Raw genomic sequence first — 25538 nt, forward strand, 5'->3', positions numbered from 1 at the left:
TTAAAAAATTTTATTAAAAATTGAAAAAATGGTCAACTTTTATAAAGTATTTTCCTTAAAAGTACATGGATGATTGGTTTGAGTTTGTCTCATATTCCGACTGCTTTCTTTAATTGCTTCACATGATAGTCTGACTCTTGCGTAATTTTAAGTGGGGTCGAATCTCAGACAAAATATAGTAGTAGTACCTTTCAGATTAAACTGTCTTGGATTTTTCTAATTGTTGCATTGCAGTCAACATTTTCACTATTGCCGTAAAAAGTGAGGTGGTCTGGTCCCAACTCCCAGGGTTATTTGTTTTTATTACTCAATAAATAGTGTTATATTTATTCAGCCAAAACTGTCTTGAATATGAGAATCTATGTAAAATTAGAAATGTTAAATTCTAAAGAACATGTTAACCAGAATATTTAACGAAAGTGTTTTGACTATACCTTAGCTGTGTGTGAGGAAATTAAGTAGTACCTTGTCCTCTGCATGTAATGAAATACAAAACTGTTTGAGGTCCCCTTACCATAGCTCGCTTGAGATTATTTTTATTTATTTATTAATTTATTTATTCATGTGTTTTCGTGGCCATGTGTGAACCAAGTTAGCCCTTCTACTAGATCAATTAGACCATTCTTTAAAATCCCCGAGTGGAAGGGGGTCCAAAATTTTGGAAAAGAATGGGTAATCAGGAAAAGAAAAATTGGTTCCAAATGAAACCTCAAAAAATTTGTTACATTCTTTTGACCAAAAAATAAGAAGAAAATTCTTTTGTCTAAACAAAATCAATTGTCCCAAAAATAACATCATTGACTTCTAAACAAACAAAAATTCAACTAGATAAAATACAAATCCAGTCTAAAAGTATTACTCACAAAACAATCACAAATAAAAACAAATCTAAAAGTTACCCATATTCTCTCTCTCTCTCTCTCCACTGTTAACTACTCTTAAATACCTTTTGTTGGTGGCTTTACTTCTCCTCTGATCTGATCACGTCTGAAGACCTGAGGTATAGTTTCAATCTTTCACTCTTTTTTATCTGTTTTTCCTCCTAATGCAGACTGTGAATATGTGATGCGTGGTTTTTGTTTTATCGTGGGTGGACATATGACTTGTGGCTGTGGGCTTACTTTACTTCTGGGCCTTGTGAAGTTTTGTTTTGTTTTTTTTAATCATACGTTTTTTACTTTTTATATTATTTATTTTATTATAGGATCAGTTTTGTAACTTTTGTTGTAAACTATTAGAATAGTAGTACTGTACTGTATACTATAATGTCACGGATACCAAGAAAAAAAAAAAACTTCAATCCTAATAATTTGGTAATCCAACCAGCAATTTAATATTCTCTCTTTCTATATGCAAAATACATGTAAAAGCCAACAAGAAAACCTATAAAAACCCTTAATTGCCTAAGATTAGGGAGATTTTTATTAAAAGGAAACTACACAAATTAATCAAAGGAAAATCAAGGTTTAAAGCATGTATGGGTTGGCTACAAGTGGCACCCTATAGTTATGATATTATGCCTGTGTAGATCCTTAACAACATAGAGGAAGTAGGAATAAAGATGACATAGCTTTTGTAATCATCAAAAAGTTGTATCGAAAGGTGATAACATTCGGGGTTGTTGTTTCCTTGGAGCATTTCCAGGGACTACATAAACTAATTATCTCTTCTTCTTTTTTCTTGCTTCAAAAGTCTTTGGATAATTCTTGGATATTTTGGGGTATCTTAATAATTTATGAGGGTTTATAAGGGTATTTTGGTAAGTTACGGCAGTTCTTATGGTAATTTTAGAAAATTATAGGGGATTTGTACTATTGTTGGAAGTTTTAGGGATGCTATGTAATTGTCTGTAGTTGAAAGCGGTGTTCATGTAGTTGTTGGAAGTTAGGGTTTGTCAATGTAAATATGGAAAGTTGGAGCGTGGGCTAGGTTTAGGTTAGTGTAAATGGGTTGGGCTTAAGAATTCTGATGGGTTTAGCCGTGTACGTGATTGGACATAGATTTGTAGCAAGGCAGGCCTTAAGCTTGTTAGAGAAATGAACTCCTAGGTGTTTTTAAAGAAATCGGGCCGAGTTGTGGCCATTACTATAATAGATATGTTGGACTTAGTTGGGTTAACCCAACCTAACCATATCTCATTGAAATCTTATCCCAGTGATATTTCAATGATTTCATTCATTTAATGTCCACCTTTGGGCATACTCGTTGGGCAAGCCTTTTGAATATAATGCATAGCAATTCTTCATTATCAATTGCTACTCCAACAGTATGTTGAAGATCTCTTGCTGTTTTGATTCGCTGTAGAAAGCCATTGATAGATTGTATTATTTCCTTCCTTGATACTCTGAAACTCCAATTTCATATTCAATATGTTTGCTCTTGATGTTGATGTGAATCATTGCTCTAGAGTGTTCCAGACCTCTCAAGCATTATTGATTCCAATAATCAAAGAGAAAACAGGTGGAGTAAGAGTTTGTGGTGGTTGATTCAGATTTTGTGGTTGTGGAGCCATGATCGTAGGCTCTGAAACCTTGAAAAATTTCAATGAGAAAACAGAGAATGAAAGTCACTAGTATGTAATTGATTAACACAGCTAGCAACTTAAATGAGAAATAGTATAGGAGCTCTCTTTATAGTAGTTAGAGAGAGATAACCAACTAGCCGTTAGAGGCCTTAGCAGCAGACTAATAAATTGAACTTTCTAACAAGTTATGCACGTGTGATATATTTGTTTTGACACATGTTATATGTGTTAAACCGGTTAAATATACAACCTGACTTTTTTTTTTTTGGGAGAAAAATATACAATACGAAACAAAACACGACTAAAGTTTTTTTTTTTTTTTTTTTTTTTTTTTTTTTTTTGAGATAGAAACACGACTATAGTTGATTATAAGCTCAATGTAACTGTTGAAACTTTTTTTTTAGAGAGTTTCAACCTATGGTGTTCGCTCTTTATAATAATTCTTTATTATCAAAATTCAAACTAAGGCATCAATTGATTTTCAGTCTAGATGGGGATTGAATCTCAAATCTCTTATTCAACAATAAAAAACTTTACTAATTGAACTAACTGGAATTTAGGAGGCTATTGAAACCTGAAAGGTAATGAGAGAAGAGACCACTTATCACGGAATTCATTAATCAAGAAATTGTGCCGTGCTACACATGATCTGTCTTTACAATATATATATATATATTAACACTTTTTTTTTTTTTAATTTATTGATTAAATTAAATTTGTTCGACCCCTTACATTTTCTTCACACACATTAAATTCCCTAAAACTAACTTGCCTTTACAAATAAATATGATCTAATAAAGACAAGGTTTATTTTCCACCGGGAGTACAATACTGAACATAAAATTACATAAAAAAGAATATATATATATATATATATTACTGCATGTGCTTGTACTTTTTTTGAATTAGAAAAAATTTATGAAGTAAACAAACTCACATCACAGAATCAAATGGGTTGAATTTAACAATCGGAAGGCATTTAAGTGGATGAGCTAGCCGTGTGAATAAAAGCACCTTTTGTAACTTCAATATTAACCTTAGCCTTAGCCTCTTCTCCATCTCCAACTACTTTCCAATCGAAACATTGAACCAATGTTGCAACTGCTATATGTGCCATACTCAACACTAAATTTGAACCAAGGCAAGCTCTCCTTCCTGCCCCAAAAGAAAGAATACTAAAAGTTTCATCTTGTTTATATTTCATACTTTCTTGTTTTTCAGAGGAAACCAAAAACCTCTCTGGCTGGAACTCATTTGGATTGCTCCATAAATCTGGATCTCTCATTATGGCATACAGATTGATTTACACCATGGTTTCTTGGGTTATTTTAAAGCCTACTATTTTGCAACTTTGACGGCATTTTCTTGTTGTCACAGGCAATGGTGGATATAGTTGTGGTGTTTCTTTTACAACTGCTTGCAAGTAGGGGAGATTCGCAACATCTGATTCCTCGACTAGACTAGTACTATCAACGACTGAATTTATCTCATCTCTAACCTTATCGAATACAGAAGGATGGTTGATGAGCTCAGCTATTGTCCATAGAATGACCTCCGATGAGGTACCAGTACTTCCGACAAAAACATCCTGGTAAAAGTGCAACCTTTGAGTTGATAAGGGAGACATATAGTAAGAGTTGAACCAATTGCAGATAAGTCACTAATTTGCATGCTAGAACTTGTCAAAATTTTGTCTTGCAATTAATTTAATTCATAATGAACTCAAGGTTAACTGAAGCGTATATAACTATTTGATATGTATTACTATGAAAAACTTGTCACAGTTTGATTGAAACATAGTCCTATTTGAAGTTCTCCAACATATTTTTCTTTTTAGATAGGTAAGTGCGAGCATGAGGAAAGTCTTGACATGGATGTTTATGATAAAGCAAAGTCTTTGTATGGTGTGCAGAGTGCTTAGTTAAAAAGGACAAGGTCTCTAACCATTTTTTGCCTTCATTATTTGTAGATGTACACACTCACAATATAAATAATTTCATGCATTGCAACCAAAATTACACAGAGAAGTCCGTGCCCTCTCACAACCTTTGTATTGTAGTGTATTTCATGTAAAATGAAATGTGAAAGTGGTGTACAATTTTGTGTGTAAAATTTGATGTCCCTAGTCAAACTCTTTCTTCAGTGCTTTGAAATGGTCTAATGTGACTTGCATATCCTAACAACGACTCATGAAACTCTTTCCACGGAACATTTTGATACTTGGGGAAGGACTTTGAGTGGCTTCTTTCTGTAATCCTTCCCCCAGAGAATTTGTGATTCCGACTTCATTACCACTCCATTTTCATTATCGGTGCAGGGCATACTTTCTATATTCCCCAGCCCCAGCCTTCTTCTGGGCCCAATTAAGCAATGTAAAAGCATGGCTCAATAGATTTTTTTTTTTTTTTTTTGGTTATTTTAAAGGTTTTTTTTTTTTTTTTGGTTCAAAGGAAAATTATATAAACTAGGCAGCCAAAATGGCTAAGTTAGAAGCAACATGCCTACAAAAGTTTTCCCCAATCTCATCTGCATACACTAAGGCAGATATATCATCAGATGGGGGAACATCAAAAATTACAAATTCCTCTTGAGAGTTACATCCTTTCCTAACTAGTGCATCTGCATATTTATTTGCTTCCCAAAACACATGCTTCACCTTGGTACAAGGAATCTTGTCCAGCAATAATCTGCAATCAAACAATAAGGATGAGTATGTTGAAATATTTTATTTTAAAAAAGGAAAAATACATTTTAAAATTTATATTTTAAAAGTGGTTTTAAATTAAACTTCACACTTTCAAAAATTTCAAAGTAAACTCTGCACTTTCAAAACTAGTTTGATTCAAACTATAAATCCATTTCGCATAAAGCCATACTAGAAAAGGCTTTAAACAAAACAATTTTGTGTGGCTTGCAATGAAATAACATTCATATATAGTAGGAACATGTGATGAATAAGAATAACCACAGGAATGCGATGTCATTTTGTTTAAGCATTTTTAAATTAAATATAGGATTTAATCTGAAACTTTTGCAAGTTGAATCCATAAGCCAACCTTCACGCCACAACAACCATGTATGAGCTGCAGGGAATACTCAATCTCTCTCTCTCTCTATCTATATCTAGCAGATATTAACAATTTTTATCCATAATTTGTGCTACTCCTTACATCTTCTTCACATACACATTAATTAAATTCTTAAAAAACTGACTTGCCTTTACAAATAAACTCTATCTAATAATAAAAACAAGGTTTATTTTCCGCTAGTAGTACAATATAGATCATAGAAGGGTCATTCTACCGTACCCCCCCAAAAAAAGGGGGGGTACGGTACCCACCTATATCTGAGCCGTTGATTTATTGTAGTTTTGATCTTGTCCGTTGATATAATTTTAAGGGTTTTGGGTTACCGGTTAAACAGGTTTTATTATATAAACAAAAAAACTAAAACATTCATCACGCTTCAGCCCTTTCTCCCGTATCACGTTTGCTTCTCTAATGTTGAAATATTTTATTTTAAAAAAGGAAAAATACATTTTAAAATTTATATTTTAAAAGTGGTTTTAAATTAAACTTCACACTTTCAAAAATTTCAAAGTAAACTCTGCACTTTCAAAACTAGTTTGATTCAAACTATAAATCCATTTCGCATAAAGCCATACTAGAAAAGGCTTTAAACAAAACAATTTTGTGTGGCTTGCAATGAAATAACATTCATATATAGTAGGAACATGTGATGAATAAGAATAACCACAGGAATGCGATGTCATTTTGTTTAAGCATTTTTAAATTAAATATAGGATTTAATCTGAAACTTTTGGAAGTTGAATCCATAAGCCAACCTTCACGCCACAACAACCATGTATGAGCTGCAGGGAATACTCAATCTCTCTCTCTCTATCTATATCTAGCAGATATTAACAATTTTTATCCATAATTTGTGCTACTCCTTACATCTTCTTCACATACACATTAATTAAATTCTTAAAAAACTGACTTGCCTTTACAAATAAACTCTATCTAATAATAAAAACAAGGTTTATTTTCCGCTAGTAGTACAATATAGATCATAGAATTACATAAAACCATAAAATATTACTAGCTCTGCATGTGCTTGTACTTATTTTAAAGTAGCAAATAGTGTGAAATGAAGTACATGCATAATGCATTATTTTAGACGTAAACAAACTCACGCATTATTCATAAACTTATTATTATTTTTTTTGGTAAACTAAAAATTTCCTTTCTTTATTGTAATTTTCTCATCGCATTTACGTATAATTGATTTTGTCCCTTTTTGTCAACATAAACATATATCTCTCCACTGTAAAATCCTGCCACTAAGGCTCCGCTTGGAAGTTCATAAGGGAAGGGAAGGGAAGGGAAGGGAAGGGAAGTGAATGATCATAAGGGAATGGAAAAGAATGGAATAGAATGTAATTAATCTTGTTTGGGAGCAGTATGGAGGGAATGGAATGGAATCATTTTATGACAATATTACTATTAGATACTTATTTTAAAATAAAGAGTTGAATATATAGGGGTATTTTGGGAGTTTTAGTAAAAAAATCATTAAATTTCATTTCATTTCCTCCCATTCCTCCCAATTTCGGGGGGAATGAAAATTTGAGGTTTTAAGGAAATAGAGAGGAATGAACGTTTCCTCATACTCATTTTATTCTCTCCCACTTAAACTCCCAAAAATAACTTTCTATTCCCACCATTAAAACTCCCAAACAATGGAAAGGATGAATATTCTAAAATGATTCTTTTAATTTCTTTTCATTCCATTCCATTCTCTCATCCTGAGCGAGGTGTAAGTCTACACACACACACACACACACACACACAAAATACAAACCCAGGAGTGAGCTTAGGATTTGGGAGAGTGCTATACTGGCATATATGTTTTGGACTAATTTTTGTGTTTGCCAATTGCTATGGAGATCAGGTGCAAACACCGAAAATTAATCTCCATGGCAATTGGCAATCCTTTCTACCAAATATTAAATGTATATTTTTGGGTATAAATTGTAAAAAAGAGAGTTAGATTCATGAAGATTCAAGCAAAACGTAGAGAGAGAGAGAGAGAGAGAGAGAGAGAGAGAGAGAGAGAGAGAGAGAGAGAGAGAGATAGAACCGTCAGATGTGAGAAAAAAAAGTAAAAGAACCATCAAATGTGAGAAAAGAACGGTCACATGTGATATTGGAACTGCACAATATGAGAATGGAACCGTCAAATGTGAGAAAAAAGTAAAGGAACCACCAAATGTGAGAAGAGAACTGTTACATGTGATATTGGAACTGCACAATGTGAGAATGGAACTGTCAAATGTGAGAAAAAAGTAACCTGGTGTAGCAGGTTACCTACTAGTGGGTACCGTACCCCCCCTTTTTTGGGGGGAGTACTGTAGAATTACTCATCATAGAATTACATAAAACCATAAAATATTACTAGCTCTGCATGTGCTTGTACTTATTTTAAAGTAGCAAATAGTGTGAAATGAAGTACATGCATAATGCATTATTTTAGACGTAAACAAACTCACGCATTATTCATAAACTTATTATTATTTTTTTTGGTAAACTAAAAATTTCCTTTCTTTATTGTAATTTTCTCATCGCATTTACATATAATTGATTTTGTCCCTTTTTGTCAACATAAACATATATCTCTCCACTGTAAAATCCTGCCACTAAGGCTCCGCTTGGGAGTTCATAAGGGAAGGGAAGGGAAGGTAAGGGAAGTGAATGATCATAAGGGAATGGAAAAGAATGGAATGGAATGTATTTAAATAAGGGAAAAGAATAGAATGGAAAGAAATGAAAATGAATGGAATGTAAGTAAACTTGTTTGGGAGTAGTATGGAGGGAATGGAATGGAATCATTTTATGACAATATTACTATTAGATACTTATTTTAAAATAAAGAGTTGAATATATAGGGGTATTTTGGGAGTTTTAGTAAAAAAATCATTAAATTTAATTTTATTTCCTCCCATTCCTCCCAATTTCGGGGGGAATGAAAATTTGAGGTTTTAAGGAAATAGAGAGGAATGAACGTTTCCTCATACTCATTTCATTCTCTCCCACTTAAACTCCCAAACAAGGGAATTAACTTTCTATTCCCTCCATTAAAACTCCCAAACAATGGAAAGGATGAATATTCTAAAATGATTCTTTTAATTTCTTTCCATTCCATTCCATTCTCTCATCCTGAGCGAGGTGTAAGTCTACACACACACACACACACACAAAATACAAACCCAGGAGTGAGCTTAGGATTTGGGAGAGTGCTATACTAGCATATATGTTTTGGACTAATTTTTGTGTTTGCCAATTGCTATGGAGATCAGGTGCAAACACCGAAAATTAATCTCCATGGCAATTGGCAATCCTTTCTACCAAATATTAAATGTATATTTTTGGGTATAAATTGTAAAAAAGAGAGTTAGATGCATGAAGATTCAAGCAAAACGTAGAGAGAGAGAGAGAGAGAGAGAGAGAGAGAGAGAGAGAGAGAGAGAGAGAGAGAGAGAGAGAAGAAGAAGACAGCGGTTTGTGGAGAAAAGAATTTAATAATGAATTTTTTTGAGAAGGTAATTTAATGACTTCAAAGATATTAGATCTAGCGTGGCAGTAGTGATTTCTTAACCATTAAATCTGATAAGAATCGATGGTTTAAAAAAAGTGTAACACTTATGGTGTTATGTTAGGCATGACTTGAACCCATTTCATATATATATATAGATATATATATAATTTTCATGCAATGCGACCAAAATTATAAAGAAAAGTTCACACCCTCTCACAAATTTTGTATTGTAGTAGAGTTCAATTCAAATGAATCGTGAGAGAAGTGTCAACTCCTGATGATAACTCTTTATTATTAGACCAAGACCCAATCGGTATTTGATGTAGGCGGAGATTGAACCCTATGTCTTTTATTAAACCATTAGAAACTTTACCATTTGAGCTAACTAATACCTACCTTTCTTCGATATCTTTGAAATGGTTTTATGTGATTCGCATGTCTTTATTTTTCTCTTAATGGATTGAATGAAAACAATGCAAAAGCATGGCCTAATAGATTTTTTCTTTCTTTCTGGTTATTTTAAAGTTTTATAAATACAAATAAAATATTGAAATATTTTATTAAAAATAAGTAAATTACATATTAAAAGTTGTTTCAAATTAAAGTTCACACTTCCAAAACTAGTTCGATTCAAACTATACATCCTTTCCGCATAAAGCCGTGCTAGAAAAGGCTTTAAACAAGACATTTTGTCTCTTATAACGAAATAACATTTATGTAGGATAGGCACATGTGATGAATGACCACAAGATTGCGATGTCATTTAGTTTAAGCATTTTTAAAATATAACATTGAATTTGAAACTTTTAAAGTGTAAGGTTTAGTTTTTAGCCACCCTTCAACTACAAGGATTAAAATGTAATTTTTTCAAAACCTGCATCTCTCTATAAATAAATCTATGGTGATATGATAGATAACCAGATCAAAATGGTACACCAGTATAATACCGAAATACTGAATTCTCTTGGCCAATCCAAAATAGCCAGCAATATTTATAATGTTGATCAAATTGATAATTATATCAGGACAAGTAATAATTTATCATGGATTATATTAAAGTAAACGAACCAGTGCTTGTAAGCTTGAGGAGATTGTGAACGAACCAAATGAAGTTCCAGATATAAAAGGCACAAGTGAAGATTAAATAGAACGGTGCCGTTTTACCTTTAATGTTAATGTCTTAAGTCTGGCACGTATGCACGTGTGAGAGGCAGTTGAATTTTAAGTCCAAATATGTAACTGACTTTCCCTCCATTTACTGTGTATATATAATGTAACCGTCTCTGTGTTTGATGTATTGAAAATCATATCAGTAAAACAGATTTCATAATTCAAGAATTCTTTTCTTTCTTTTCTCTCTGGTCTTTACTTTTCTTCAACTATTCTCTGTAATCTTTCAGTAAGCTACAGTAAAAAAAAAAAAAAAAAACTCACCGCTATTAAAGCCTTGAGATTGGTTCTGGTCATTTTGACCCTAGCCTTGTCATCTTGATACACGTTCAATAATATATCCATAAAATCTTCAGTGTCTTTCCTCTCAATTTCATCTTCATGCTCCTTCAACATCCCTTCTAAGAGCTCGTCAAGCCTTAGTTGTACATTTATAACTTGCTTTCCAAACAACCAGAAAGCCAATATACCAAAGGGTCCCAACATATTTCCAAAAAATGTCTTCGAGCCAACCCTAAAGGCTTCGTTTATCATCTGTCTAATCTTTTCAGCTATTGCCAAAATGTCTTCAGTGTCTTTCTCTGACCAACTTGTGCTTGCAGTCATCTTACAGAGCATATTATGTTAAAGATAAAACAGAGCCTAAACGACATAAGGAGCTAAACGGCAATAAGAAGAATACAGAACAAAAGAAAACGACAGAAGGAAGAGTTGTTACAACACGTGCCAGAAAGAAGAAGTTGTGCGTTACAGCTGTCAATCACTGATTCGTGTTTGTTAAAAGTTTGTTAAGTAGTTATTTGGGCGGGAAGTACAGCCCCTATTTCTCGGTGTATATAAATTGGTAGTTGTTAATTATTTGTAGTTAGTTTTTCCATTTTGTAACCATTCAATCAATGAGAAGTTTCTAGTTTCTTCAAGAACTTTCTTTCTTTACATATTATTTGTTAGCTTCATAAGCTCATCACTCAAATCGACAACCTCTTTCCTCTTTGCGCTCTCAAAGACATTATGCAAAAAACGTTCAAGTTCTTTCTCTCGAACTACTCAGGACCTTTCAAGTTGTCCAGTTGAAAGAAGTTCCGTCATGCACAATTTCTTGATGAACCGCCAGTCATTACCATATGGGGCCTTGAAAAATCCAGATGTTCCAAATGGCGCCTTCTCTGAGAATAACGTCCTTGGGTTTGCCGCGAGAGAAAGATCATGAGTTTTAAATATTTCAGAGCCCATTGAGGCCAATGAAACCACAATGCACTAATAGAAGCCAAGGCGGAGATTGAAAATAGGGCCATATTGTTGGAAAAATAAAAGTGAATAAACAAGTTTGATACAACAAACAATATCTCAAACAATTAGCAAGAATGTAAATAAGCAATGATAATATAAATTTAAGTAAAATTAGGTACAATCTCACAGTGCTATAAAATCACGCTGCGAAAGCGTTGTCCTTAAAGATTGATTTGTGCCACCCAAAGTAAAACTTTGTGCAATTGGTTCTCTTGGCCAAACAACCCCACAGGATTAGACTATAGCGTCGACCTTTGTGATGTACGCATTTCCACTCACAAAAGGTTTAAGAACAACCTTCTATTGCCTTTCCTTAAAACAAATATTCTTATAGAAAATTATGTGGGAGAAAGATAGTAGTATTGTGTATATCTGAAACATAGAGTAGTAACAAGACCCCTTTAGAAGATATGTTATGATGAGTATTATATAGGCTACCTGGGAAGATAATAGTCTATAGTTATTGGTTACTAATAACCCTTAAAAGCCCAACGGCTATATTATCAATAATTGTCCAACGGCTATTTTTCTTATAATTTCCCAACGGTTATTTTTCTCATAATTGTCTAACGGCTATTTTACTCATAAATTTTCAATCGCTAGAAAATCAATAAGAATAAAAGTGTTCGGAACACACACCCACACCAACAATTCCCCACATGTTACAAACACAAAATAGGAAAGGCACGCAATTAAAGAAAGCATGCATCAATATGGTACCAGAAGGTTTTAACCATACATAGGATAAATAAGTAGGAACTAAAAGACAATGGTGGAGTTAAAACTCTTTTAACTAAGCTATTAGTAAACCAAACTTACCACCCACATAACTTTCTTTATCAAGGTTGTTCTTTAGCAGGTTGGCGCCTTATTCAGCCCATGCACCACTGGGTTTCATGAGAGCTTTAGAGATCTACCCAAAAAGTCTCATAGGAAGTGGCACAACTTCCGCTCACATATAGGTGGCATCCATCAGGAGTGCGTGCAGAGCACCCCATCCCAACAAGTAAGGAGTATGGACCCATTAAGAGCCTAAAGCTCAACCTCCAACAATTTGCAACTTAATCGGTGGCATCCATCAGGAGTGCGTGCAGATACACCCCATCCCAACAGGTAGGGATATGGATCCATTAAGAGCCTAAGTTCATCCTCACCAAATTCTGCAACTTAGCACTGTCTCACACCATAGGGATAGACTCATCACTAATCTCCTTATCGAGATAGCGGAAAACACATAACAAATGACAATGCCCGTGGACCACTAATGACCTCTACCCATTTAACCTCTTGAGTGGAATCACCTATCATAGAGGTTGGGCATTAGTCATAGTGTCACAACTTGGGTATCAGTCCAATCCCCCTAGATGTCTCACTCACTAGCCTTCTTACTAGTGGTTTAGTCAAAGGATCAGCCAAGTTCCTTTCAGACCTCACAAAGTCCAATGACATAATATCATTATCAGTAAGCTGCCTCAACCTCAATTGGATATGTTGACTTTTCCTATTATAAACTTTGCTTTTAACACGTGTTATGGCAGTCTAGCAATCATAAGGAAAGCAAACAGAGACAATAGAGTTAGTAAAATGAGGCATATCAATTAATATACTCTTAAGCCATACAACTTCGAGGCTAGCCTTCTCTAAGGCCACTAACTCTGTTTCCATATTAGATCTCACTGTGCAAGTCTTCTTGGTTGACTTTCAAGAGACAGCCCCTCCAGCTAGTGTAGGCACATATCCACTAATGGGCTTCACCTCATCTGTATCAGAAATCCAGTTAGCATCACAATATCCTTCTAAAACAGTAGGATAACCACAATATGACAAACCAAAATCAAAAGTCCCTTTTAAATATCTCAATAATTTAGATATTGTATCCCAATGCTCAATACTAAGATTATGAGTGTAGCTACTCAATCTACCAATAGCATATGCAATATCAAAAAGAGTACAATTTGTCAAAAACATTAAACTACCAATAATTTGTGCATATTTATCTTATGAAATACTATCACCACGATTTTTAACCAAGTGCACCTTTAAGTCATACATAATAGACATAGGTCACATATCAAAATGTTTATTTATTTTTTTTTTCCACAAAATTAGATTGTGATAGTACACTACAATCATTATCCCTAAGGATCTTGATGCCTAAAATAACATTTGCCTCAACCAAAATTTTCATATCAAATTTAGAGGCAAGAAAACATTTAGTATCATGCACAACATTATAGCTAGTTCCAAATATAAGTAAGTTATCAACATATAAACAAATAATGACACCTTCATTACTATTTAACTTATTATATATGCATTTAACCTCATGACCATAAATCACAAATCCATGTGTAAGCATCATATATCAAAATTTTCATGTCACTGTATATGTGCTTGTTTTAATCCATACAAGGATTTAACCAATTTACAAACTTTACGTTATTGTCTAAAGACAACACAACTCTCGGGTTGCTCCATATAATATATATATATATATATATATTTTTCTAATTCACTTATTAGAAAACAATTTTAACAACCATATGATATATAATAGGTTTGTAAATAGATACAATGACAAACTACATTCTTATAAATGCAATTATGATAATCAAAGAATAAGTATAAAATAATCACCAATATATTTTTGCTTATAGCCTTTAGCTACCAAGCATGCCTTATACTTATCTATGATCACATTCAGTTATAAGTTTCTTTTAAAAACTCATTTGCAACCGTACAAAATTTGTTTTAAACACCCACTTGCAACCAATAGGCTTAGCTTTAGGTGGAAGCAGTGTGATTAGACAAAATCTAATAATTTGTTAAAAACTTCCAACAATAATAGTGCATCAACAAATTTAATTGTATAATAACTTACATGTTCATCTTCAACAATATAGGTAAGAAAATTGTTACTGTAACTCTTTTTCTCCCTAATTCGCTTACTTCTTCTCATTCCTTGTATATCACAACAAGATCATTAGAAGTATCAATAGGTTCATGAAACATATTTTCCTTATTTTCAAAAGAACCTCATACTTAAAAAAATATTTTTAAGATTCAACAATAGTATTAAATTCTAAATACATCACTATTGATGAAAATAATTTTATATCATGAATTATAACAAACATAACCAATAAACACACAATCACATATTTAAGAATCAAGTTTCCTCCTTTTAGGTTCATGTAGCATGACCTTAGGCAAGTACCCCCACACTTTGAGGTATTCTCCTTTTAGATTTAGGTAACATCTTAGCCAACCACCCCCACAATTTGAGGTATAACAAGTTAGGCTTATGCCATTCTCAACTTCATTTTTAAATTTTATAAAAATTTCCAATACCTCATCTTCGGTTCCTAATACACAAAGTTAAATAAATATATAATGGTCATCAACAAAAATTGCATAAAATCTTTTACCATCTCTAGTCATTGTGTGTTTTAAATCATCCAAATTATTATGTACCAAACTAAGGAGTTCGGATTCTCTTGTTACAGATTTACAAGGTTTCTTGGTGATTTTAGTTTCGGCACAAATTTCACATTTTTCCATGTTTGCTTCACTTAGTGAGTTTATGATTCCACATTCTTTCATTTTCTTTATGTAACCAAGATTTATATGTCCAAGTCTACCATGCCACACATCAATAGAATCAACCAAGTAAGCATAAGAAGATGAACCATTTTCATTAATGACTTGATCAACATTAAGTACAAAAAAGACCATCATTATCATAACCTTTACCAACAAAGATTTCATTTTTAGATAAAGTAACTATGCCACCATCAAATAGAACTTTAATACCAACTTTGCCAAGCAAACGTACCAAGATGAGATTGTGTCGAAAATGAGGTATATGGAGAACATTGGTGAGTGAAAGAGTTTTACCAGAAGTTAGCTTCAAGAGTACCTTCCCTTTGCCTCTCACTGGTATAGGCCTATTGTCCCCAACATAAACAAACTCAGTGCCTTCCACTATTGGAGTGTAGGAAGTAAACTCCTCTTTGAATGCACCAATATGTCTTGTGCAAGCCGAATCTACTACCCATCATTTCACACTTGAGACTAAATGTGCCTCGGACACCACTGCCGCAATGACCTCTTCGGTTTCCACCACATTTGCTTTGTTTGATTTTGAGCCCTTGTTGTTGTTATTGGTTTTGAAGTTGCCTCTCACTCTACAAGTTGCTGCATAGTGACCTGTCTTACCACAATTGAAACAATTACCCTTTTTCTTTTGGATTTGAGGATTTGGGTTATTTTTGTTATAAAACTTTCCTTTGCCTTTAGGATCATATTTCTTATTGTTTTGTGGAGGTCTAAAGGGTCCTCCCTCTACAATATTAGCCTTGGAAGTAAATTCCTTAGCCTTAAAAGAAATTTCAGACATTCTATTAGTCTCTTCTATTTGAATATCGACAATAGTTTGTTGGAGATTTAAATAAGTTCTATGATGGTTATACTGGTACTTATACTCTTTCCAAGAATCCGGCAACTTATAAACAAGGCTATGAGCCACAAACCTTTCGGGTAACTTATCACCCTCTTTGGCTAAGTCAGCAACTAATTTTTGAAAATCTTCAATTTGGCTAGAAACAGTTTTTTCTTCACACATTTGAAAAGACATATATTTAGCTGTAGCAAATTTTTAAGCACCCTCATTTTCAAACCTATAACGACCATTAAGTTCATTCCATAAATCTTTAGCACAAGTAAAATGACAATAATTATCAAATAACTTATTAGATAAACCACACTTAATAGTATGTGTACATAATTTATTTATTTTTAACAACTTTGCTAATTTTTCGGGATCATCGGGTTTGGGTTCATGAAGAACACTATCAATTTCAGTAAATTCCAAGATGGGCAAAACCCTTTCTTTCCAACGTTTAAAATTATTTCCATCAAAAGGTTCAAGCTTGGTAATTTCTAAAATGACTTTAAGAGAATCAACAACTTGTTTATCCATTTTGAAGTAAGGATTCAACCTTTAAGATTGTTGGAAAAATAATAGTGAATAAACAAGTTTGATACAACAAACAATATCCCAAATAATTAGCAAGAATGTAAATAAGCAATGATAATATAAATTTAAGTAAAATTAGGAACAATCTCACAGTGCTATAGAATCACGCTGCGAAAGCGTTGTCCTTAAAGGTTGATTCGTGCCACCAAAAGTAAAACTTGGTGCGATTGGTTCTCTTGGCCAAACAACCTCCCAGGATTAGACTATAGCGTCAACCTTTGTGATGTACACACTTCCACTCACAAAAGGTTTAAGAACAACCTTCTATTGCCCTTCCTTAAAACAAATATTCTTAGAGAAAAATATGTGGGAGAAAGATAGTAGTATTGTGTATATCTAAAACATAGAGTAGAAACAAGACCCCTTTAGAAGATATATTATGATGAGTATTATATAGGCTACTTGGGAAGATAATAGTCTATAGTTATTGGTTACTAATAACCCTTAAAAGCCCAACGGCTATATTATCAATAATTGTCCAACGGGTATTTTTCTCATAATTTCCCAACGACTATTTTTCTCATAAATTTCCAACGGCTAGAAAATCAATAAGAATAAAAGTGTTTGGAACACACACCCACACCAACACATATTGGGTGGAGAGATTTTGCAAGGATTTGTAAAATGTTGACGAAAGGAGGTGGAGATGACCAATAACTGGTAAAGCTGGTGGGCTTGGAGGGAGTTTGGGATGGGTTGTAAGCTTGAGAAGCTTGTTGATAATAAAGTGAAACAAGAGACTTGAGAGGAGCAAGAGGAGAAAGCAAACCAAGTAATATTCGCAATCAGTCATGTTGGCCATAGCTTGTAGTATTCTCAATTAACCTTACTAGCTACATAGAAGTTTGATATTCCTTTAAGAAAAAAATACAAAAACATAAACAAATGGATCCCCTTCTTTTTTTAGAAAGATCATTTGAGTAGTTTATTTTAATAAGAGTATCTTTAAGATTACACTCAATAATAAGCGTGGATTGGACTTGTTGATTGCTATGAAAGGGAAAGAAATAGAAAATATATGGGCAAATTACAATTACCCACCTGTGATTTGGTCGAAATTTAAGTTGCCTACCTGTGGTTTGAAATTTGACATTTACCTATCTGAGGTTAGCTCAATTAGAGTTCTGTTACCCACTTCCGTTAAAAATAGGGCTAAATATGTAATTTTGCTCAACTTTTATGTCTCTCTCCTTCAAAAACACAAAAAACATAAAAGCACAAAATAAAATAAGATCAAAAAGATGTTGATAAAAATAAACAAAGAAGCTTCCTTTGTAGGGATGACAATTTTTGCCCGACCTGCGGGTACCCGGCCCGGCCCGATCCTAATGGACTAGGTTTTACCCAACCCGATAAGGAATAGGGTCGGGTTTGGGTTAAAAAAAAAAGCCCGAACCCGACTCGTATATATAATATTATTAAAAAAAAAAAAAAAAAAACCCTAGGAGTATGTGTACATAATTTATTTATTTTTAACCACTTTGCTAATTTTTCGGGATCATCGGGTTTGGGTTCATGAAGAACACTATCAATTTCAGTAAATTCCAAGATGGGCAAAACCCTTTCTTTCCAACGTTTAAAATTATTTCCATCAAAAGGTTCAAGCTTGGTAATTTCTTAAATGACTTTAAGAGAATCAACAACTTGTTTATCCATTTTGAAGTAAGGATTCAACCTTTAAGATTGTTGGAAATATAATAGTGAATAAACAAGTTTGATACAACAAACAATATCCCAAATAATTAGCAAGAATGTTAATAAGCAATGATAATATAAATTTAAGTAAAATTAGGAACAATCTCACAGTGCTATAGAATCACGCTGCGAAAGCGTTGTCCTTAAAGGTTGATTCGTGCCACCCAAAGTAAAACTTGGTGCGATTGGTTCTCTTGGCCAAACAACCCCCCAGGATTAGACTATAGCGTCGACTTTTGTGATGTACGCACTTCCACTCACAAAAGGTTTAAGAACAACCTTCTATTGCCCTTCCTTAAAACAAATATTCTTATAGAAAAATATGTGGGAGAAAGATAGTAGTATTGTGTATATCTAAAACATAGAGTAGAAACAAGACCCCTTTAGAAGATATGTTATGATGAGTATTATATAGGCTACTTGTGAAGATAATAGTCTATAGTTATTGGTTATTAATAACCGTTAAAAGCCCAACAGCTATATTATCAATAATTGTCCAACGGCTATTTTTCTCATAATTTCCCAACGGCTATTTTTCTCATAAATTTCCAACGACTAGAAAATCAATAAGAATAAAAGTGTTTGGAACATACACCCACACCAACACATATTGGGTGGAGAGATTTTGCAAGGATTTGTAAAATGTTGACGAAAGGAGGTGGAGATGACCAATAACTGGTAAAGCTGGTGGGCTTAGAGGGAGTTTGGGATGGGTTTTAAGCTTGAGAAGCTTGTTGATAATAAAGTGAAACAAGAGACTTGAGAGGAGCAAGAGGAGAAAGCAAACCAAGTAATATTCGCAATCAGTCATGTTGGCCATAGCTTGTAGTATTCTCAATTAACCTTACTAGTTACATAGAAGTTTGATATTCCTTTAAGAAAAAAATACAAAAACATAAACAAATGGATCCCCTTCTTTTTTTAGAAAGATCATTTGAGTAGTTTATTTTAATAAGAGTATCTTTAAGATTACACTCAATAATAAGCGTGGATTGGACTTGTTGCTTGCTATGAAAGGGAAAGAAATAGAAAATATATGGGCAAATTACAATTACCCACCTGTGATTTGGTTGAAATTTAAGTTGCCTACCTGTGGTTTGAAATTTGACACTTTACCTATCTGAGGTTAGCTCAATTAGAGTTCTGTTACCCACCTTCATTAAAAATAGGGCTAAATATGTAATTTTGCTCAACTTTTATGTCTCTCTCCTTCAAAAACACAAAAAACATAAAAGCACAAAATAAAATAAGATCAAAAAGATGTTGATAAAAATAAACGAAGAAGCTTCCTTTGTAGGGATGGCAATTTTTGCCTGACCTGCGGATACTCGGCCAGCCCGACCCTAATGGACCAAGTTTTACCCGACCCGATAAGGAATAGGGTCGGGTTTGGGTTTAAAAAAAAACCCGAACCCGACTCGTATATATAATATTATTAAAAAAAAAACCCTAGGTATAAATACTACTCTTTCACTTCTAAAAATCATTTCCCTAACCCTAATTTCTCACCTCTCAGCCTCCTCTCTCTCTCCTTCATTCTTAGCCACCCCTCCCTCTACCTTACTCTCTCTCTCTTTCACTTGCTGCCGCCGGTCCCTCCTCCACCTTACCTGTCTCGTCGGTCCTTGCCTCCCTCACCGAGCTGCTCACTCATCCACCTTGCCGCAGAGATCGCTAGCTCCTCCCTCACCACACCACTCACTCCTCCATCTCGCCGCAGACCCCACTCACTCCTCCACCTCGCCGTAGACACCGCTCGTTCCTCCCACCTCTCTCACCTCGCCTTGATTGGAAAAAGAAGGGATTTTTGTTGGTTTTTCGTGGTTCTGTTTTTGGAGGAGTTGAAATAGTTGTCGACTTAGACTATGATCTGTTCTGTATTTTTATTTTTATGAAAGATCTGATCTGTGTTTATAGTCTTATTCTTTGATTTGTTGGGTTTTTTTCATGGTTTTGTTTTTGGAGTTTTTGAGGGGTTGAAATAGAGGTAGGATTAGACTCTGATTTGATCTGTATTTTTTTTGTTTTTTTTATGAAAGATTTGATCTGTATTTATGGTCTTAGACTCTAATCTGTAGTATTGAGCAGAATTTTTGTGCTTTTTACTTTGTTTTGCATTGTTCTTGTAATGGTTTCTGTTCTACATGGCTTAAAGATTCAGGCAAATTTTTTTTTTTTTTTTTATTGGGCCTGAGGTGGCAGGGCCCGTGGAGCTCAACGGGGCGGGTCTGGGGCGCAGAAAAAAAAAAAAAAAAAAAAAAAAAAAAAAAAAAAAAAAACCAAAAAAAAACCAATTATAAACGGGGCGGGTTTGGGTTTTCTGGGCAGACCGCGGGTTGGGTCTGGGCATTAAGAAACCCGACTCGAACAGACTCGTTGTCATTCCTATTCCTTTGCCTAAACTAAAGTCATCATCCAACTCAACTAATTATGGACTCCCATTCTTCAATTCAGTCCACAAACAACAAAAATTCCTACACGCAATCAAAAGCTATTGAATCGTGATGGTCTATGTATCAAAAGAGAGAGAGAGATATATAAATATATATATATATATATATTATTGATTTAGGAGAGAGAAAAAATAGTACTTTACTTGAATAGAGAAGTATTGAGAAAAAAAAAGTATTTTGGTTAGTTTAAAACTACTCTAGGCTAATGCGAGTGTTCTAAAAAATCAATTGATGCTTTCATACGATGATAAAGACAATATAATCACGATAAAAGCAGTGGCCATGGCTTCCTAGCTTTTTCAAAATCCTATTTACAATACTACTAAAATTATAAATTATCTCTAAAAGAAAACTCTATTGTAACTATTTTTAGTTACAAACACGGTCTCTTGAGATCCATTTGGGTCTTCTCAAATTTAAAAGTGGTTTAACCCAAAGGAAAAAAAGAAAAAGAGTAGAAATGTAAGAGGTTTATCTGAAACATTGAACCAAAGGAACAAAAAATCATACAAAGAATCCTTATTCTTTAAATGGAAAAGTCTTGAAACATATGGAACCAAAGAAACAAAAGTCCCTATTTATTTTTTTTCTTATCTTATGGTTTAAGAGTATTTCAATTTCATTTGCAAATATTATATATATATATATATATATATATATATATATATTATGATTGATTGATTGCATGGTCCATAAAAATTCTAAGAAATCACAATTTACATGTGAATATTTTACCACAAAAAGTGCAAATTGATTTTNCCACAAAAAGTGCAAATTTGATTTTTTTATTTTTTTTATTTTTTTTTTTATTTTTACAATATAGAATTCTACTCTAGTCTAATCTAAGTATATATATATATATAAAACTCTCTCCTGGAGACTTGAACCCCGACCCTTCCCTCCCACACCCCACAAGCAGATATAGAAAATTTGCATACTTTGAATCTCTATACAAATGAGCCCTATCATTAAAAAAATATTCATTTAATAAATTGGGTTGGTAGTGGTGGTGATATCTACACTATTATGATAAAGTTGAAGTCATAGAGATTATTATGCATATTAAAAAAAAAAAAGTGACAGTCTAGATCAATTTATGGTTTTTCATACACCATAGATTTTATTTTTTTTTATTATTTTTTTTTTCGTTCTAAAACATACATTTTTACTATCATTTTTTCTCTGAACTTATAAACATGTTGTTTTAATTCATATATTACTTGTACAAAGAGGTTAGACATAACAAAAACTTATAATAGAATTGAGTGATTCCGTAATTTTTAAATTGTTGCATCAATTTAGAAACTAGCCTATAGAGTCCAAGTTAGTTCAATTGATAAAGTCAGTTGTCGTCGAATAAAGAACCAAAGATTGAACTCCGCCTACAACCAAAAAATAAATAAGTAAAAAGTGAGGAAAGAAAGAAACTAGCACATAGTATACAAATAATTAATACAAGAAAGGGCACGCTAACTCTCAGACATTTTTGTCATTTTAATCCTTAGTCTTTTCAATTGTTGTTAGCAATGCATGTCTGTTCGTCCATTACAATTGATAAATTTTCTGTTAACTATTTCTAAAACAATTTTGTTGTTAATACTATTTGAGAATAAAGACTAAATTTTATTGGAAAAAAAAAACAGTTCAAAACTATTCGGAAAAAAAATTCTTCTCTTTATTTTTCTTCCTCTCTCTTTCTCTCTTAGATCCAGAGTGTAGAGCTTACTCGTGTTGTCGTCTAGATGTCTGTAAATATCCCTAGGCTAAATAGACAGGAAAGTAAGAAATAGGTAAGATGTTATGTTGAACACTCTAACAAATCCCTTAACGAGCGGTCACTCTTCAATGCACAAATTGCAAGCCATTAACCAGTCTTCATGAAGCTATTTCTCAAAAAAAAAAAAAAAAAAAACTAGTCTTCATGAAGCTAGATCTGTCTCCACAAGTAGATTGACAATCAAAATGATTCAAATAATTTTACCTTCCCCAAAATTTTATCATAGATCCAAGTCATGAAAAATTAACAATATATTGAACCATCAACAAGTTCTAGAGATAGAATAGGAATAAAAGATAGAAATTTGGCAACCACATCATCTATTTAATTAAGATGCGATATCACCTTCTCTAAACCAAACATTTTGAAAACCTAGAAAAGAAAAAAAGAAAAAAACCAATGCCTATTGTATACAAATTATTATTTAGGAGCAAGTTGAAACTAGGCTTTCCATGTAAGTTGTAACCTATAATGCATGGATCAAGTCTGGAAGCCCTCGAACTTGAAGATTCTTAATTCCTTAAGAATTAAATTTATACAAGACTACCTTTCCATGGAACTTATTCTGTGTTCCTTTTCACTGAATTGCAGCACAACTTCCTTGTACCAATCAAGGCTATCAGGAAAGTTGTTCTAATCCAAAATCAAATAATAAACTAATTTATATGAAAACATGAAATTAGAGATACTAGTAAGATGTATATGAAATATGTAAAAACCAAGAGATAGCCATCATCTTCAATACTTGCGATCATAGACTTTCTGACCACTTTTCCATTTACAAGTGTTTGAAAAAGCAAACAAGTTTGTGTAAATTTCCTTGATCAACTAGACATTAAAGAAAAAAATAGCAGAGATGTTTTGCAGAAAAGTCTACACAATTAAGTCCCTGTCTTCATGAAGAAAGGTCTAGCCAGCATTGATAAAGGTAGATTCACAACCAAAATAGTTCACATAATTTATTTCCCCTAAAATTTTATTACAATTTCAATGCATAACAAAGATAAAATATCACATTCTATGAATCAAACAATCATAACTAATTAAAAAAGGAGTTTGATGACTCTTTTACACTTGATGATAGAGAAATTATCCTGGAATTTCAAATCCTATTGCATCAAAAAAAAAAAAAAAAAGAAAAATCAGAAGAGAAAGGAGGAAAACTAGACTATGCGCAATAATAGAAGTAAGGGGCACACTAACTCTGGAAGACACTGACTCAAACTAGTATTCCTCATAATCCATAACCTGTAATAAAGAAAAGGAGTCTGGAGGATTTCTAAGATGAAAATTCTTAATTTGAGCAACAAAGTCAAACAAGAGTAATCGTCCCCTATCTTTAAGGATAAGAAGTTTATTACCAACAAGATAAAGCCAATCCTTCATCAATAATTTTTGTCCCCTCTGAATCACTGACATAGGTCCAATTTTATATGGATTGGTCCAAGATTCCTTAACTCCATATTCTCTCATCACCAAGGGCGGCTCCACAGCCAGCCCAGGGGGTTCAAATGAACCCCCTGGTTTGGCCCAAAAAAAAAAATATATATATATATATATTATAGAATTTTTGTTTTTTTTTTTACCCTTAAAATATAATTTTGAACACCCTGAACTTAAATTTTGTATAAACCCAATTGAAATAAACTTGAAATATGATTATATTAGTGCTATTTTCACAATATTTTTACAATTAAGGTTAAGTGATAAGTTGTAATTGACTTTTTATTTAAACACATAATTGACATCATTTTTTTACGTACCTTTAACAACTTGTCATCTTGATTTTATTGCATAAATGTTTTGTCAATAGCACTACTCTTAAAATTACTCATTTGTTAAAAAATAAATAAACATTTTCTCTGAACTCTGGCTTACTTTACTGTTGATGGTAGAATGAATTTTTTTTTTCTTGCACTTTACTTCTTCGTCAACAAAAAAATACACCACTTGTACAACCAACTGATTTGTATTTACATCTATTATTCTTTTTTCATTCTCTCTTTCTCATTTCTATATTTTCTTTCTATCTAATCAAGTAGTTTGATAAGTGTTCTACAGTTTTTTGAGTCCAAAAAGTCTTTTAATGCTTGCTCCAATTCCAAGAGAATGACCACATGTGTGGTTAAAAAATCCATACACTTCAAAAGCAAAATCTTATATAAGTTACTATTTATTTTTCTTAGTTTAACGTTTACTCTCAGACCTACTCTTAAGTGTATTACTATTTCTTTTTTATCATATATTTTTATTTAATTGATATTACATATGATTATAATATATTATTATTAATTTGACAAATATTATGATTAGTTATTTATTTATATGCATTCTATCGTTGATTTCTTACCAATCTTTAAACTATTAATAATTTCTTTAGACTATTTTACAATATAGTTGTATTGTATACTATTTAGAATACTGTGTTAGATTATTGTATGTAAAATGACAATTGTATATACAAAAAAAAAAAAAAATTAATAATCATTTTATTTTTTACTCCCTCACAACAAAATCCTAGCTTAAGACACTATTGACCCCCCTAAAAGCAAATCCTGGAGCCACCACTGTATATATATATATATATATATATTATTGTAATTACATAGTTATTAGAAATTTCTAGGAGTTGACACCATATTATAAATTTAATATTTAAAATAATAAAAAAAAAAAAAAAAAAAAAAAAAATCAGAAGAGAAAGGAGGAAAACTAGACTATGCGCAATAATAGAAGTAAGGGGCACACTAACTCTGGAAGACAGTGACTCAAACTAGTATTCCTCATAATCCATAACCTGTAATAAAGAAAAGGAGTCTGGAGGATTTCTAAGATGAAAATTCTTAATTTGAGCAACAAAGTCAAACAAGAGTAATCGTCCCCTATCTTTAAGGATAAGAAGCTTATTACCAACAAGATAAAGCCAATCCTTCATCAATAATTTTTGTCCCCTCTGAATCACTGACATAGGTCCAATTTTATATGGATTGGTCC

The 25538-nt window shown here is 32.8% G+C and overlaps 1 pseudogene; it reads right to left on the reverse strand.

Moving 5' to 3' along the window:
- Positions 1–3457: 3457 nt before the first annotated feature.
- On the reverse strand, positions 3458–17412 carry LOC112004881 (cytochrome P450 705A12-like; annotated as a pseudogene).
- Between the last annotated feature and the right edge of the window lie 8126 nt (positions 17413–25538).

The sequence above is a fragment of the Quercus suber genome, unplaced genomic scaffold, assembly GCF_002906115.3.
Source record: "Quercus suber isolate HL8 unplaced genomic scaffold, Cork oak 2.0 scaffold_154, whole genome shotgun sequence".
Classification (NCBI taxonomy): Eukaryota; Viridiplantae; Streptophyta; class Magnoliopsida; order Fagales; family Fagaceae; genus Quercus; species Quercus suber.